Source organism: Drosophila persimilis, unplaced genomic scaffold (genome assembly GCF_003286085.1).
Source record: "Drosophila persimilis strain 14011-0111.01,24,50 unplaced genomic scaffold, DperRS2 tig00000520-arrow-pilon, whole genome shotgun sequence".
Lineage (NCBI taxonomy): Eukaryota > Metazoa > Arthropoda > Insecta > Diptera > Drosophilidae > Drosophila > Drosophila persimilis.
The window spans coordinates 1,576,157-1,594,535 of record NW_020825317.1 but is presented as its reverse complement, the minus strand read 5'-3'; positions in this window follow the sequence as shown (position 1 = coordinate 1,594,535).

Sequence of the window (18,379 nt, the reverse complement as noted above, 5' to 3'; positions counted from 1 at the left end):
AGTTTGTAATTTGCCAACAACCTTACTTGGCGTTCCATTAGCAATTCGTATGTTGCCGGAGCACTTTTTGGTTTTTCCTAACGCTAGGAACTCCAGTGCTGCCTTGCCTCCGACACAACTAAGGGTTGCCCCAGAGTCTAGGAACGCAGTGTAGTTATTCCCTTCAATGCATACTTCTGTGTACAGACTGTTATCAGTTTTACTAAAAATCACGGCTACCAGTTTTTTTCTGTCAGAGCGAATCGATTTCCAATACTGTCTTAATCGCTTCGTCGACCTTCTTTGGGTCAGATGGATTTTGGAATTTATAGTCTCGCCAAACAATTTATCGCGAAGCTTATTGTAATTAGCTATCCTTACATGTAATGGAATAGTAGAGAAATGGGGTTTGGCTTCTTCTAACTTATTTTCTAAACTAGTTTTTGCCTTTGTTTCATTTGATAATTTTACGGGTATACTAGGAGTCTTCACAGTTTCGGGTGCGTCCAGGTTTTGTCGATCGACACACCCGCCGGTCGGTTTCCCGCTGGATTACATCTGGGACATTTCGGCTTGAACGTTTCCTTAGCGCCACAACCATAACAAAATATAGAGCGCTGCTGTAGACAATCATCAAATCGATGACCAGGTTTTTCACAGTTCCAACAGGATAGGTTTGATGGCTTCCGTTGAATCGCGAGGACTTCTGGATCTGGCGCATTCGATTCTACCTGAGTTTGTTTCTCGTACGCGTCAGTTAGCTCGTTAATATAGGAACGCAAAGTTCGTGGCTTACAAGCTTTTATGTCATTGTAGAATTGTTCATGTTTTCGCACTTCGACACGTAATTGTGATTTGATATTTGATATTCTTAGATGAAGTAGCTCATGGTGCAAACTTGGTTTACCATTCCTAATCAGCAACTCGACTAATTGACTTTCGGCCATGCCTTGTTGAAGTCTATCTGCTAAATCCTCTATTGCGCACTGATAATCATCAAAAACTTCATTTTCGCCTTGTCTGCGTTTCCTTATCTTTTCCCATATGTCAAGGTCAGTTTCAGCGTCCTCAAATCGTTTGCGAAACTCAAAACAAAAGGTTTCCCAAGAAAAATTGGTATGGTTACGGTGGAATTTCCAAAACCAATAACTGGCCTTATTAGCGAACAAGAGATACAGGTGATCACAAAGTACTTGATAATCATTACTTAAGTTCTGTTCAGTTAAAGAGCGGATTCGATATATAAAATCTTCCATCCTCATACCATTCTTCGATCCGTCAAACTTTAGCCGCCAATTTTGAATTATGTTAGCTGCCTTTGCAGGTGCTAACTGTGCATTTGACCTACTTCTACTACTACTGTGACTTGAGTTGTTTCCTGCTAACGAAGCACGTACGCCGGACTGCCTATTCCCAGTCTCTACATTTTCCACTGCTTGTGTGGCGATGTTTAGATTGAGTGTAGCCAGTTGTCTCTGAATTGTCTCTTCGATGTTTTTATTCAAAATATCCAGCATGTCATCTATCATATTTTCTTGTTGAACGCTTAAGGCGTTCTGTATGTACCTTACTATGTCGTGTGGCGATTTTCCCGATAAATTTTCTTCCTGCTCTGACCGACTAGGATCTGTATGTCGCGATTTTGATCTAGTGGTCACGCCTCCTTTCGAACTGATGGGCCTACCTCTGCCTCGGTTCTTATAAAGGCCTCCCATTCTTCTCAGAGTATGGGCTCCTGGGTCTGTAGCTGAAATATCTTTGATTCCTGTCTCTGCCTCTTCGGCTGCGTCACCAAGTTCCGCTGCCAGGGTATTGTTAGCAATAAGTTGCGAAATAAGGCAGCATGCCGCACATATCGGACAAGCCGGTGTGGTCGTGATTGCTTCTATTATACAACATTTATGAAATCTATGATTACACGGAGTACTTGCAACTAACTCAGAGACCAAGATTACTTCATTACAAATAAAGCAAAACGGATCGCTTTGTTCGCGAATTCCATCGAGATTTTCATTACTATGAGTAACAGGCATTTTAGCCATTTATTTTTAATTCACTAACACAAAAAAACTTTCTCGAAACAAATTGCTTATCCCCTAATGTCCGTCTTTCCTTAGCTCATCAAAATCTCAAAATACAAGAAAACAGACAAAAAAACGAAAACTCTCCTCCAGCGCATCCCTCTATTTTAACTAAGTAACTATTATTGTTATTCATCTACAACCATCTCAAATTGCTGGACAATGTCCGAAATTCTCCAGAGCATCGTAAATCCAAAACACTTTGAGATTGTTTCCTGTCAAGACTGTTTATTTTGCTCAGCATAGATCTATCAGGGTCGATCAATCCGGTATCCGAATTGCAATCGCTAAGTCCACCGATCGATTCCAGCCGAATACAAAACAACTTGTTGTGCAGCAAATGTGAAATAATTGGATGGATTTGTAGAGCTTAAATGGGACTTAAAGAAAACTTTTCGGGCCCCACGTTGGGCGCCATGTTTGTGTAGTGTTCAGTCTTCGCCAGTGAGTTAGGGCCAGAGCCTATTTAGGCTCTAACTCCGACATTGGCCAATAGATGGTTTTTTTCTGACCTCATGTTAATAGGAAGCTAGGCGCGCATTCTTGCTGTGCTCGGGTCCAGCTCGTTGGATTGGTCGGGGTTCTTTCTCCCCTAGCTACACAGTTTTCCTGACACAAATCAATATAATGCGCTTAAAAAAAAAATAAACAGGATCTCGACGTTAATATCAATAACCAATAAAAAAACTCATTTCCACTCTGCGCCGATACGCATTTAGAAAACGCTTAGAAAAAGTGTAGTTCGTCTTCTGTCTGATGGAGGGAACAGCGGTGATATATGTCCCTAGTCTTTACCCACCCAACCATGACAAACGCGTTTACATAGATAATATTTAGTTTAGGCAGACATATTCATGATTACAAATTCCTTTTATTTTTATGTTAAATGTCCCTAACCATGTGAGATTGTATTGATATATATATTTTTTTTACATAAATTACAGATATAATCCGATTCCTTACATTTACAAATAAACAAAAAATATACAGACTTCCTTCTACTTGGATCAGCAAAAAAACTTAATTATTTGAGCATTTGAGGGGGGGAAATATTCTTTCAAATCAGTATATATATATCTACTTTAACAAACTTATGCCTGCATTGGTGTATAGGCATTGTGGTTTCAGCCACTAGTGGTACTCACAGTAATTGGTTAAACTCATCGGTGTATCGTTGGGCCCAAGATGACTTTGACGGATTCATTTGTATGCGCTGTGTAATTTTAGAGGTTGGTCAGTTGAAATGTATATATATATAAAGAGAAACACATTATCCCAAACTCATATTGCTCAGTTTTCAAAATCGTCAGTTACTTTACAAATTTACTCATTGGAGGAAGCTTTTTAGTTACTACATTAATCAACACAATGATAAACGAGATATGAATATGTGGATCTAAACAGCTGGTTCTTAGAGCAGCAGCGTATAGATTTTTATATGATAGTGATAAAGGCAAACGGGAACTTGCACTTGAAATTTAACTTGAGAAACACGGGAATCAAAATAAACACAAATCTGCTGACAGCAAGAGTGGTTCTGAGGCAATGTGGTTTAGGCTAGCCTAATTACTCAATCCTTTGTAAGTTTTCGTAGGTTGGTGACGATTATGTCCTCCGGTTTTTTTTTGAGATCGGCAGGTTCAAACTGAAGTTCGGACATCCAGCAGTGGTGTATGGTGGTTGGTCTTTCACGAGCCGTAAATGATTTCCGATATTGTGCTAGCCCAACGTCAACGGTTCAGCCTTCACTTTGCCGCCGTGGATGTGCACTGCACTAACTCCCAAACGGTCAGCTTTGTTGTTTTAGTAGTTGATACCGTAGATTGGTTGGCCGGCTTGGCTGTATTAAGATTTTCCAGTACTCCTATCCCTTTGCTTCTTTCAAGAATTTCACTTTATTTTCCCTTTTCCCTCGGGTAGTTCAGCTAACGCCACTCTTCGGATTTATTAATCCAAATAAACAGCGGATGATTAGATAATAGTGAAAAATTGGAAGTTATGTAACTCCACGTGTCTTCACCATTCACTCTGCGATTGCGAAAATCACGAAAACCTATATATACGTGTGCCGTAAGTGAAACTATGCAGGGGAATGATTTCACATGAATAAAGTCTATTCGCCTGTACCTATTGCATTCCTAAGCTGAGCTTTAAGCTTTAACATAACTGTGCAATCGGATGATCTTCTGGATCTCCTGCATTCCACCAATTTCTATGCTATGCTAGCGAGGGCGGTATGAAAAGTATCTTTCTAGAAAGTGTACCTAACTTGTTCGACCTTTTCCTTTTTTCTTTTGATTTTCGAATAGTTGGACACTACACACTCCAAACGCCGAGAGGTCAGGAGACTGAGGCGAAGGCTCCAGGACGCTCGTCGGCACGAGACCGACGTAGCAGAGGAACTTGTGCTCGCGTTGAGGATCTCCTCAGCGCAGTACAAGAAGCTCATCCTGAGATCGAAGAAGACAACTGGCGACGCTTCGTGGGAGAGAACAGAGATGATCCATGGGGGCACGTCTACTGGATTTGCCGAGGCCGCAAAAAGAGCACGGAGATTGGATGCCTTCGAACGGATAGTAGGCTGGTCGCAACATGGCGCGACTGTGCGGGTGTGCTGCTTCGCAACTTCTTTCCTGTTGCGGAGTCGAATGCACACATTGCCATCCCGATCGAGGCTCCACCGGACCTCGAAGCTTTCGAGGTTGATGCATGCGTCGCCAGGTTGAAGAGCAGACGCTCTCCCGGCATGGACGGCATCACAGGTGCCACTTGCAAGGCATTGTTGCGTGCCATCCCTCAGCACATGACAGCGATGTATTCCCGCTGCCTGGAGACAGGGTATTTCCCAACGGAATGGAAGCATCACAGGGTGGTTCCACTCCTGAAGGGACCCGATAAGGACCGGACCGATCCTACCTGATATCGGGGTATCTGTCTGTTGCCAGTGCTGGGCAAAGTGCTTGAGGGCATCATGGTGAATCGTCTGAAGGACACCATTCCGGATGGCTGCAGATGGCAATTTGGCTTTCGCCAAGGACGTTGTGTGGAGGATGCTTGGAAACACGTCGTGAGTACTGTTTCGGCCAGCCGGTCGAAATACGGCTGACGACTTGCTCCTCCTCATCGAAGGGAATGCCCGATCAGAGCTCGAACAAAAAGGAGGTGAGTTAATGTCTATCGTAGGCGCTTGGGGAGTTTAAGTCGGCGTTGCCGTTTCAACTAGCAAGACGGCGATCATGCTGCTCAAAGGCATACTTAGACGGCCACCAGTGGTACGGTTTGCTGGAGCAAGCCTGCCATATAAGCGCAAGTATCGGTACCTAGGCATCACGGTCGGCGAGCGGTTGAGTTTTCTCCCGCACATCACGGGCTTGCGTGATAAGCTGACCGGAGTCGTAGGGGCATTGTCGCGCGTACTGCGGGTCGACTGGGGACTCAGTCCCCGCGCAAAGCGGACAATATATGCCGGACTCATGGTGCCCTGTGCACTATTTGGTGCCTCGGTTTGGTCTGTCGTGACGACGACGCAAGTAGTTGCCAGGAGGCATCTGCTTGCGTGCCAAAGGATCGTCCTGATTGGATGCCTACCGGTATGCCGAACAGTGTCCACCATGGCGCTGCAGGTACTAGCTGGAGCCCCCCCGTTTGATCTGGTTGCCAGACGCTTGGCAATCAGCTTCAAACTAAAGCGTGACTACCCGCTGGAGGAGAGCGATTGGCTGTACGGCGAAGATTTGGCAAATCTTAGCTGAAAGCAGAAGATGAAGAAGACCTGTTGTGCGAGTGGCAATGCAGATGGGATGATGGTGACTCCCCAGGACGGGTGACGCACCGCTTCATCCCGAACGCAGGCTTCGTCTACAGCGAACGAAGGTTTGGCTTCACGCTGCGCGCTGGGTTCCTGCTGACGGGCCACGGATCGCTCAATGCATTTCTGCATGGAAGAAGCCTTAGCGACACGCCAGCATGTCTATGCGGCGCAGAACGCGAGGATTGGCAGCACTTCCTATGTGCTTGTCCCCTCTATACAGACTTGCGAGACCTCGATGTACTTGGAGTGCAGTACACGGATGGCGACTGGACCTTCTCCGATGTGACGGCTTCTCAGGAGAGAATGCGGACTCTCGACAGGTTCGCCGGACTGGCGTTCTCCAGGCGACAGCAGCTGCTGAATGCGCAAGCGGCGCACGGGCTGGGTGGATTCCCTATCCAGGCCGGTCGGGGCTAAAAGGGAAGATCGGTACCACGGGTTGTGCAGTTCCAAGGCTGCACATTGAGGTCGGCCCCCTAGTGGGAGTATCGTGGTGGCTGTGGTTGATACCCAAACGTTACGCGGGGAGAGCCGCTAGGCTCCTCGTGGAGTTGCGCTCTCAACCGGGTGCCGAGACCCATAGATCGGAAGACGTGTTAGATACACCTCGCCCCTCACCAAGGGGGATTGTATGCCCGACCAGGATACTTTCAATTGGTACCAGAAGAGTCGCTATGTACATAGCTATAGCTTCTTTTTAGGGGCGCTAACTGGCGCATTGTACCAGGTTCCTGCGTATGTAGCGGTGGTGCGTGATGGCGTGATATATGTAAATATATCGCACTAATCGAGGCTAAGCTGCAAATAAACATTAGACGCCGTGGTTGAAATCCCTCCCTGAGGAACCGCCACGTAAAATAAAGCTGAGAGATCAGATTCATTCTGCCGGTCAATGACTACAAATCCGCCGCCGCCTACAACAATTCTGATGACCCCAACAATTCGGTCGCTGCCGAAGTTCCTCTGCCGAGATCATCGATAGGTTTCTTTAAGAACTATAATTCTAGATTTACATTCACAGTCAGTCACATTCTGATATTCAATAAAAGCACATCGCTAAAAAGTGAACAGAATAAAAAACGAGGGGGAACGTTGTGAGTTGCTGCGGACACCGCAACTCTAGAGTTATACACGATACTAAGTCAGTATGGCTCTCCTCCGGCAGACGCCGCTAATATTTAACGACACGACAAAGAGTGCGTGCGAGAGAGACAGAAAATCAGTCTGAGCGTGACGTCGGGCGCTGCGTAGCCACTGCAAATTGATTTGTTCCTTTTGGCTATAAAAATGATCTGATCTGATCCAGATTCAGCAATCTAATAGATATGGTCATTATCTATGATTCTGCGTTTTTAGTTTTCTCAAATCTGCAATATTGTGGATGCAACAGATTTTCGTCCTTTGTGGGGGCGGATGGGGGTGGGGCGAAATTCTGAGATATACGTTTTATAGTGACATCTTAAAGGAGTGTGTGTACCAAATTTGGTTACTCTAGCCTTAATAGTCTCTGAGATTTGTGGTTGCCTCAGATTTTCGTCCTTTGCGGGGGCGGAAGGGGGTGTGGCGAAATTTGGACATGAAACGGTCAAGGTCCGATATCACAGGAGTGTGGATACCAAATTTGGTTGCTCTGGCTTTTATAGGTTCTGAGATCCTTGAACTCATATTTTTCAATTGGCAAAACCGACCATGAAACCTGTGTGTTAGAGTGAGACAGAGCGAGAAAGAGTGAAATTGTTTTCGTGATTCTGGCTATAATAATTATACGATCTGGTTCAGATTTTGCACTCTAGAAGATATAGTCATCTTCTACGATTCTGCGTTTTTAGTTTTCTCGTATCGTCGAAATTGTGGATGCCACAGATTTTCGCCCTTTGTGGGGGCGGAAGTGGGCGGGGCAAAGTTTTGAAATATTTTTGGAGCAGTGACATATCACAGAAGTCTGGATCCAAAACATCGTTGTTCTAGCTCTTATAGTCTTTGAGCATTAGGCGCTGAAGGGGACGGACAGACGGACAGACGGACGGACGGACAGACAGACAGGGCTCAATCGACTCGGCTATTGATGCTGATCAAGAATATATATACTTTATAGGGTCGGAAACGATTCCTTCTGGACGTTACACACATCCACTTTTACCACAAATCTAATATACCCCAATACTCATTTTGAGTATCGGGTATAATAATCTTTTATTTTGTCCTTCCAACGAGGATACAATTAACTGGCGCCCGAGCAGTGAACAGCACAACAAAAAGTTTAGTACGTTCGCGAAAACTGCAAAAACTTGCAGCCGTCGGTCTCAAACATAACTACCGGTTCGACTCACAATATTTCGTAATATTGTCCGGTATAACCCATCGGTGACTCCAATTCCTGAAAGTTCCGTACTCAGGAAAACCAACCAAAAGGAGCGAGTTCTAGGAACCTCAGTAAGGTGATACCATCATAAAAGGGACCAATTCCGGATCGCCCGTTGGAGGAGCCACATCCAACATGTTAAGGTAAGTAAAACAAAAAACAAAAACAACGGAAAACATAAAAACAAAAAGAAAAAAAAAACATTTTTTTTTAAAGTGAAAATAAAATAAAGTGAAGCACTTAAAAAAATAAAATTTCCGCGCAATACAACAAATATAAAACGGGAAACAAAAACCCCAAAGGGAAAAAGAAAACGAGGGGGAACGTTGTGAGTTGCTGCGGACACCGCAACTCTACAGTTATACCCGATACTAAGTAAGTATGGCTCTCCTCCGGCAGACGCCGCTAAAATGAAACGACACGACAAAGAGTGCGTGCGAGAGAGACAGAAAATCAGTCTGAGCGTGACGTCGGGCGCTGCGTAGCCACTGAAAATTGATTTGTTCCTTTTGGCTATCCAGATTCAGATTCAGCAATCTGATAGATATGGTCGTTACTTAATACTTTCACATAATGGTAAATCCTAATAATCTCATTAGACCTGCCGTTTTGGTTCAAGACCCCAAGGCGGGTACAAATATGGGTAGGCAAGAAATTACATCCTTGGTAACTAATTTAGTGAACACTTTATTCGAACGAGCCTCACTTAACCCTAACACTGACTTCCACAACGCAGTTGATCAAGAAATAAACCCTGCACTTCCTCACAGTGCAACTGACTATGAAAAAATCCCACACTTAGTGAAAAGCATTCGGGAATTTTTGGGGAAGCCGATCCGAATTTAGTTCTTGGAATAAGGGATTCTAGAGGACTTTGCAGACATAGTAGGAACCCGAAAGTACGTTGGGATCCTTCAAGTCATTCGAAACAAGATTGTCGGAAATACCGATACGGCATTGGAATCATACAACATTCCTGTGAATTGGAACGCTATTTCCAAATGTTTGACTCTACACTATGGTGATGAGAGAGACCTGAGTATTTTAGAGTACCAGATGACCATGCTGGTGTGGGGAAATCAACAGTCAGTGGAAGATTATCATCAAGTTGTTTATCAACAAATGTCACTGATTCTACATAAAATAGGTTGCATGGAATTGGGAAGGGAAGCAGAACAATTAATAACCAAACTATACCACGACAAAGCATTCGATACTTTTATCAGAGGACTACGAGGAAGATCTTCCTCGACTTCTGGGTATGAAAGAGCCAGCAGAACTCCCAACAGCTCTACATCTTTGTTTAAAATTAGAAAACCAAAACTACCGTTCTAATTATGCTAACGCCAAACCACCCACTATTGCATTTAGGGGATCAAACCAAAAACCAATTCCAGCACCCCGATCAAATATCAATTATAACAATTTTAGGCAACCTACCACCAGTATAATCAGAATAAACCTTCGATTCCTCCCAGACAAAACTATAATTACCAAACACCTCTAGTTACACAGAATTACCTCGGTCAACAATTCCCTCAGAATGTAATTCCGAATCGTCCGATCGCACCAAAGCAAATTCCAAAACCAGAACCAATGGAGATAGATCCAAGTCTACATACTAGAAATGTCAATTATATGAATCGTCCGCATTTCCAAGCAGGAAAACGACCCCCAACAACTCAAAATGTACTACAAACGAGGGGGAACGTTGTGAGTTGCTGCGGAGACCGCAACTCTACATTTATACCCGATACTAAGTCAGTATGGCTCTCCTCCGGCAGACGCCGCTAATATTTAACGACACGACAAAGAGTGCGTGCGAGAGAGACAGAAAATCAGTCTGAGCGTGACGTCGGGCGCTGCGTAGCCAGTGCAAATTGATTTGTTCCCTTTGGCTATAAAAATGATCGGATCTGATCGAAATTCAGCAACCGGATAGATATGATCATTATTTATGATTCTGCATTTTTAGTTTTCTCGTATCTTCAAAATTGTGGATGCCACAGATTTTCGTTCTTTGAGGAGGCGGATGGGGGTGAGGCAAAATTTTGAGATATACGTTTTATAGTGAGATCTAACAGGAGTGCGGATACCAAATTTGGTTACTCTAGCCTTAATAGTCTCTGAGATTTGTGAATATCCCCAGATTTTCGTCCTTTGCGGGGGCGGAAGGGGGTGTGGCGAAATTTTGAAACAAACTCGTCTCGGTCCGATATCTTGGGAGTGTGGATACCAAATTTGGTTGCTCTAGCTTTTATAGTCTCTGAGATCTAGGCGCTAATGTTTTACTCTAAGCAAAGCCGCCTATGCTACGTGTGTGTTAGAGAGAGACAGGGCGGGAAAAAATGAAATTGTTTTCGTGATTCTGGCTATAATAATTATACAATCTGGTTCAGATCTTGCACTCTAGAAGATATAGTCATCTTCTACGATTATGCGTTTTTGGTTTTATCGTATCTTTAAAATTGTGGATGCCACAGATTTTCGCCGTTTGTGGGGGCGGAAGTGGGCGGGGCAAAGTTTTGAAATATTTCTGTAGCAGTGACATATCACAGAAGTCTGGATCCAAAACATCGTTGCTCTAGCTCTTATAGTCTTTGAGCACTAGGCGCTGAAGGGGACGGACAGACGGACAGACGGACGGACGGACAGACAGACATGGCTCAATCGACTCGGCTATTGATGCTGATCAAGAATATATATACTTTATGGGGTCGGAAAGGATTCCTTCTGGACGTTACACACATCCATTTTCACCACAAATCTAATATACCCCAATACTCATTTTGAGTATCGGGTATAAAAATCAGATATCGAAAAAACTGCATTCTCCATCAACAACGGTAAATACGAATTCACACGTCTCCCCTTTGGATTAAAAAATGCACCAGCAATATTCCAACGCACCCTTGATGATATCCTTCGACCACATATTGGTGAAATCTGCTATATTTATATTGACGACATAATTATTTTTGGGAAAGATGAAGAAACACATGCTAACAATCTCGCGACCATATTCGATACCCTTGAACAAGCCAATATTAAATGCCAACTCGACAAATGCGAGTTCTTTAAAAATAAAGTAGAATTTTTAGGATTTATTATTTCCGATAGAGGCATAGAAACAAATCCTGCAAAGGTAGAAGCCATTTCCAAGTATCCTTGTCCGAAAACATTAAAGGATCTCAGATCCTTCCTAGGATTATCCGGTTACTATAGAAGATTCATAAAGGACTATGCAATGCTAGCTAAACCACTTACCTCATTATTAAGAGGGGAAGATGGTCGCATATCTAAAAACAACTCGAGCAAAAAAATCATTCACCTTAACCCAGAGGCAATGGAAGCTTTCAAAAAACTCAAGAACACCCTCATTTCGACAGAAGTCATTTTACAAAGCAAAGGTTAAAATTTACACCGACCATCAACCCTTAACCCATTCCATGAGCGATTGGAATGGCAACGCGAGAATAAAACGATGGAGAACATTTTTGGAAGAGCACGACTATCAGCTAATCTACAAACCAGGAAAAGGCAATGTAGTAGCTGACTCTTTGTCCAGAATCAAGGAGATAAACTCCATCACGACACAACATAGTAGCCAAAGTTCCTCCGAAAGGTTAATTCATAGTTTGGAAATACCAATAAATACTTTTAAAAACCAAATCTTTATTATTCCAGGAAACGAAAATAATTACAAATTTAGTATACTTGGCTTACTTGGTTCAGGATAATCATTTACGATACGATTAATAGCTTTGACTCCCACGCAGAAAGATCTTTCGTTGTGTGTTGGATGAGGTGATTTGATGGGTGGATGAGTATGATGATGTGTGTGATTGAATGTATGAATGTGTGGCAACCAAAATCAAAAACTGTAACAATAATCGGTATTAATACACTACTCATTTGTTCAAGTTCGACTTAGCCCATGGACAGGAATTCCCTTTTTGTTTATACCGGATTTAATTGGCTGTTGCAAATTTTTGCCGTATCAAAAGAACGTAGTTAAACAGAAAGCGGATAAAAAAACAGGGTTTCGCATATCGGGTCTAATTTCGAAAGAAAGATAGAAAATATAACTAAATCCGAGGCGGGGTCGATGCTTCCCGGCTGGAGACCGAGTTCCTACTCGAGGTCTCGAGGTGGCACACGATTGTACCGGGCGCAGGTAACTTCAGCTGCTTCCGATGCCAAGGGTCAATGACCGCGGTCCATCTGCGGCGTGAGGTTAGGTACACCCGCACACTTGATTGCTCGTGAGGCGACTGGTGTATTTGAAGAGTCAGTCTGATTATCCCCATGGGTCGAACGGGTTCAGGCGACGCTTGCAGAGCCCACCGATCGGGTTTACTGGAGGAGCAAGTCCATGCCCTCGGCTACCGCCTCATCCGAATGTCACACGGTGGGGGTTTAACCGGTGGGACGGGCACGTGGCCAATAGAGGTCTCCGGGAATAACCAATCCGTAACTTCTAGACCAGCGTTTCAATACGTAGATACTAGTGGTGCTAATCCTACGCGGAAAGAACATCACATTTTTCAACGGGTCGCTGTAGCTGGGTGGATAATTACCTCAACAGAATTGCACCACTGCAGTGGTTGCGCCAAATATCGATGAGATCGCTATGCAAAAACTCGAACTTTCCTGAATATTAACAAATTTAAAGAAAAGGGGCCAAAACGGGCCAAAGTTGTTACTTTCCAGTCAATTACAACATTTGTAGGTACAAACTCACATAGTTAGTTTTTCTCAGCAGAACTCAGTTCATTTGTTATATTCTACGAAACACAGGGGACGCAGTTAAATTTTCTACAAAAATACACATAAATTGGACATTGCACAACACTTAAATCTTGGGACTACACATAAAATAGCTAAATACATTAGATACTACATACCTTTATCTTCATTTTCCATTTTTAGCCGAATTTATTTGAGCAAATTTACTCGATCGCCACGTAAAAATGTAAACAAGTAATTTGGAGCCAATTTTTTTCCCACAATCAGCTGATCGATTGTTCACTTTCAAAAGCTCGCCAAAATCTTTAGGGAAGCTAAATAATTTTTTTTTTTCATTTTTAATATGTATGATGAATTTACTTTGAGAATTTGCAAGAAAAAACGTAATCCATTCACATAAAAATTTCGACTTTATGCCAAAAAAAACGAATTCTGGACCATAGTGCACTGTTTCGAAAAATTTTAGTAAACTGTGGGCGCTCGTTTTCCAAATGGTCGAACGGCTGCCCCAGTATTGGCGATATATAACTGGCGCGTCCACTCAAATAAAATGATCACTTTGAGCCGCACTTGGCACTTGCACTAAGCTTTGACTTTGGCTTGACCTTGGTTTAGAGAACTGGGTCCGCTCTACAAGACTTCTTTTTCCACTGCCAGTCCCTCTGACGGGCACGAGGAGAAAAGGACAGAGGCTGGGACTACTAAGTACACTTTCTATGGTCTTCTTCTGTTATACAGAATCCAGACACAGCAATATTTAATAAAATATAGTGCACGGCAGAAAAATTGCATATCATAGCGTTGCCGCTTGGTCGCAAAACAGCTGTTGATAAGCTTTATCAAAGCTCAAAAGATCTTCAACTCGAATTTTTTTACGGCCTAGTTTTAGGCTGTAATTTTGGGAGTTAGCCGTGGATAATTAAAATACAAGAAGGCACGACAAGCGTCGAATATTACTGCTGATTTATTACAAATATTAAAAAAATACCTTAACCCCTCCGTTATTAATGGAATTTAAACAATCGAACACATTATGGGACAAATCCAAAAAATATACCCATTAAATTTCTTCCAATACAAAGTTAGATTCACACAAAGTAGAGTAGAAGACTTAAGTAAGGAAAGCCAACAAGAAGAAGAGATCTTAAAAGTTCACAATAGAGCCCACAGGAATGCCGTAGAAAATCAAAAACAACTCATCGAAAAATTATATTTTCCAAAAATGAAACAGAAAATTTCCACTATAGTAAAGCAGTGTCAGATTTGTGAGGAAGTAAAATACGACAGACACACTAATTCCGAAATCGTGGAAACACCAATACCACAATATCCAGGTCACACTATTCACGTTGATATTTATTCCACAGAAAGAAATTTAGTTTTGACAGCAATAGACAAATTTTCCAAATTAGCCCAAGGAAGAATCATCAAATCCAAATCCATCGAAGATATAAAACCATCCCTGCATGATATTCTGTTTTCTTTCGGCGTTTACAAAATGTAGTAATTGACAACGAAAAATCCTTAAATTCAGCTTCCATAACGTTTATGATGAAAGACCAGATATTTACAGCCCCACCCTACACAAGCTCAGTAAACGGACAAGTAGAAAGATTCCATTCAACCCTCTCAGAAATAATGCGGTGTTTAAAAATTAAAGGAATCTATAGCACATTTCAAGAATAACTAAATCGAGCTATTTACGAATACAATTTCTCGGTACACTCAGTAACAAACAGAAAACCGTTAGAAATGTTCTTTGGTAGGAACTTCACAAGAAATCCTGATCAATACGAAATAAGCCGACAAAATAATATTGACATACTTAAAAATAAACAGGACTTGGATTTAAAAAATCACAACAACAAAAAAACCGATAATACAATACTCGCCAGGTCAAGAAGTATTCGTAAAAATAAACACATGGTTAGGATCAAAATTGTCTCCAAGATTTAAAAAGGAAATAGTAAAAGAAGACAATAACACTACAATAAAAACTGTGTCAGAGAAAATTGTTCACAAAAGTAACATAAAAAGTTCATAACTGTCCGATATTTATAGGTCCATGTCCATGTCCGTATTAAAATGATTAAAGCTTATATTATTTGAAATAACTACACCCAAAACCCAAAGATTTATCCGATTGCGGGTTCCATCCGATTATAGCACCACGAATCGGAAAATACCCGAAAATAACTTTTTTTCGATACTCTTCATTCTCTTCCAGATTGATAACATCATTTCTCCTCCTACAATTAGTAGCTGGATCTATCGAAATAACCAACTATAGCGATAGCCATGTTTTAACCATTCATACTAAAACAGGCAAACTAACCTCAGAACATACAAAACTAATTCATGTCATAGATTTAACTCTAATAAAACAAACGCTAGACCAAACTCGTTGGTATATAGAAAAAGACCTAAAAAATAATGATTTTTATAATACCTTGGACCATGAAATAAACCAGACTTACATTATATTAAATACACTTACACCCACTCGACACAGTAGATCTATAGATATGATCGGCACGTCATGGAAATATATAGCCGGAAGTCCCGATTATGCGGATCTAAATATGATCTAATATGATCCAAAATAATCTTAATGATATCGTTTCAAATTATAATAAGCAAATAGTAATAAATACACAATTTGAGAAACGAATAAACATACTTACAGAAATAAACAATAGACTCTTGAATACAATACAGAAAGACAATTCATTCAGCAACGAAATAGCCATCAGTTTACAAATTCAGGCCCGACTTATAAAAGAAGAGCTAATCAATGTAAAATATGCAATTCAATGGGCAAAAATAAATATAGTAAACACATTCCTTCTTAACGAAAACGAAAAAGAGACAATTAAAGAAAACTTTAAGGAAATACTAACCCCACTCAATTCAATAGAAGTCTGAGCGTGACGTCGGGCGCTGCGTAGCCACTGCAAATTGATTTGTTCCTTTTGGCTATACAAATTATCTGATCTGATCCAGATTCAGCAAACTGATAGATATGGTCATTATCTATGATTCTGCGTTTTTAGTTTTCTCGAATCTGCAATATTGTGGATGCAACAGATTTTCGTCCTTTGTGGGGGCGGAAGGATGGGGCGAAATTCTGAGATATACGTTTTATAGTGAGATCTAACAGGAGTTCGGATACCAAATTTGGTTACTCTAGCCTTAATAGTCTCTGAGATTTTTGGATGTCCCAGATTTTCGTCCTTTGCTGGGGCGGAAGGGGGCTTGGCGAAATTTGGACACGAAACGGTCAAGGTCCGATATCACAGGAGTGTGGATACCAAATTTGGATGCTCTGGCTTTTACAGGTTCTGAGATCTAGGCGCTAATGTTTTACTCTAAGCAAAGCCGCCTATGCTACGTGTGTGTTAGAGAGAGACAGGGTGAGAAAAAATGAAATTGTTTTCTTGATGCTGGCTATAATAATAATACGATCCAATTCAGATTCTGCAGTCTGCAGATATGGAGAATGCTCCACGACTCTGCGTTTTTAATTTTCTCTAATCTTTAAAATTGTGGATGCCACAGATTTTCGCCCTTTGTGGGGGCGGCAGTGGGGGGTACGAAGTTTTGAATTTTTTGGAAGCAGTGACATATCGGAGAAGTCTGGATCCAAAACATCGTTGCTCTAGCTCTTATAGTCTTTGAGCACTAGGCGCTAATAGGGACGGACAGACAGACGGACGGACAGACAGACAGGGCTCTATCGACTCGGCTATTGATGCTGATCAAGAATATATATACTTTATGGGTTCGGAAACGATTCCTTCTGGAAGTTACACACATCCATTTTCACCACAAGTCTAATATAACCCAATACTCATTTTGAGTATCGGGTATAAAAAGTCGGTTTGGTTCACAGAGTCAAAAAAAAGCGTCAATTTTATTGAGTAGTGTAATGAATAAAAGGCAGAGCGACATATATAACGTATTATTAGACGATCAGATAACACAGAAATGTCGTAAAACTATATTATTAGAAAAAAATAGACGGTTTGGATAAATGGAACAGGTAAATAAAATACTTTTACATACGTAGACAGTTTTAACTTTGTCATATATTGATATGAATTGTAAGGTCTTGATATTAACGACGGCTTCATTACCTGCTACCCGCGACTTACAAAAATTCCTGTTTAAAAATGAGATAGCGGTGAATGCAGCCAGCAGTCAATAATATTTCGGAATGCTGGCAAAGACAAGGAAAAAACTTCGTTTCGTAAGAAATCTAAAAGAACGTCGCAAAAAAGTGGCACCCATACATATGTGAAAGAGCGATCCATGCAGGTGGGACCGTAATGTTTTGAGGATGAGTCCCCTACAATGGCTTGCTTGAAATTTAGTTCCTGTTGATGGTAGCATGAATAGAGATAATTATTTGGAAGTGCTAAATAATCACGCTTTCCCCTCTGGAGAAAATTTGATTGGGTACTCCTTAACATTCCAACAGGACAACGCTCCGTGTCATGAAGCTAATGTCGTTACCCACTGCTTGAAGGTCATTGGGGTTAATACTTTGGACTAGCCGCCTCAGAGCCCAGACTTAAACATTATCGAGAGTCTCTGGTCGTATATAAAAAGAAACCGGACTCCAAATTTGACAAGAAACCGTGAGAATACAATCTGAGAGGTGAAATCACTCTGGAGAGAAATTCTGTTGTCTAATATACACAGCTTAGTGGAGTCAGTTCCGAGACGTCTGCAAAAGGTGATAGAAGCAAAGGGAGGATATATATTTTGCTGATTCATCATAAAAAGTTTCTTCGTTCCATTTGCTTTTGTTTTTTTTTTTTTACATTTTATAACATATCAAAATACTTATGCCACTGTTTGTTTTATGCCACGTCTGTTTGGGAATAATTAATTTTCATTTCACAATAAACGCACTTATCATACTTTTCTAACATATTGTTAATAGCTTAATATAATACCTATCTACGATAAATAAATATAGTTTCTACTTCAAAAAAATAAGAAGTTACAACCGAATATGTTGTGCATAATATTTGTCCAAATACTTATGCCGATGCGTGTAATAAATTTGTTCCTTATTTGACCTTGAATTTACTCATTATCAAATGAGTTGCTGCGCAGACCGCAACTCTACATTTATACCCGATACTTAGTCAGTATGGCTACATTAAACGACAAAGAGTGTGTGCGGAGAGACAGAAAATCAGTGAGCTCTCTACAGTGACCAAAAAGAAATACTCTTGTAACAGTGAGTTCTACAGTGAAAAATGACAAAAAGTTTTGTAACAGTGAGAGCTTTACAGTCAGTTTCAATAGTCTCCGAGATTGATTTTTATTGTGGATTGCGCCTTTTGACATGTATTAAATAGAGAACGACGCGTCTGTGCTCATAAG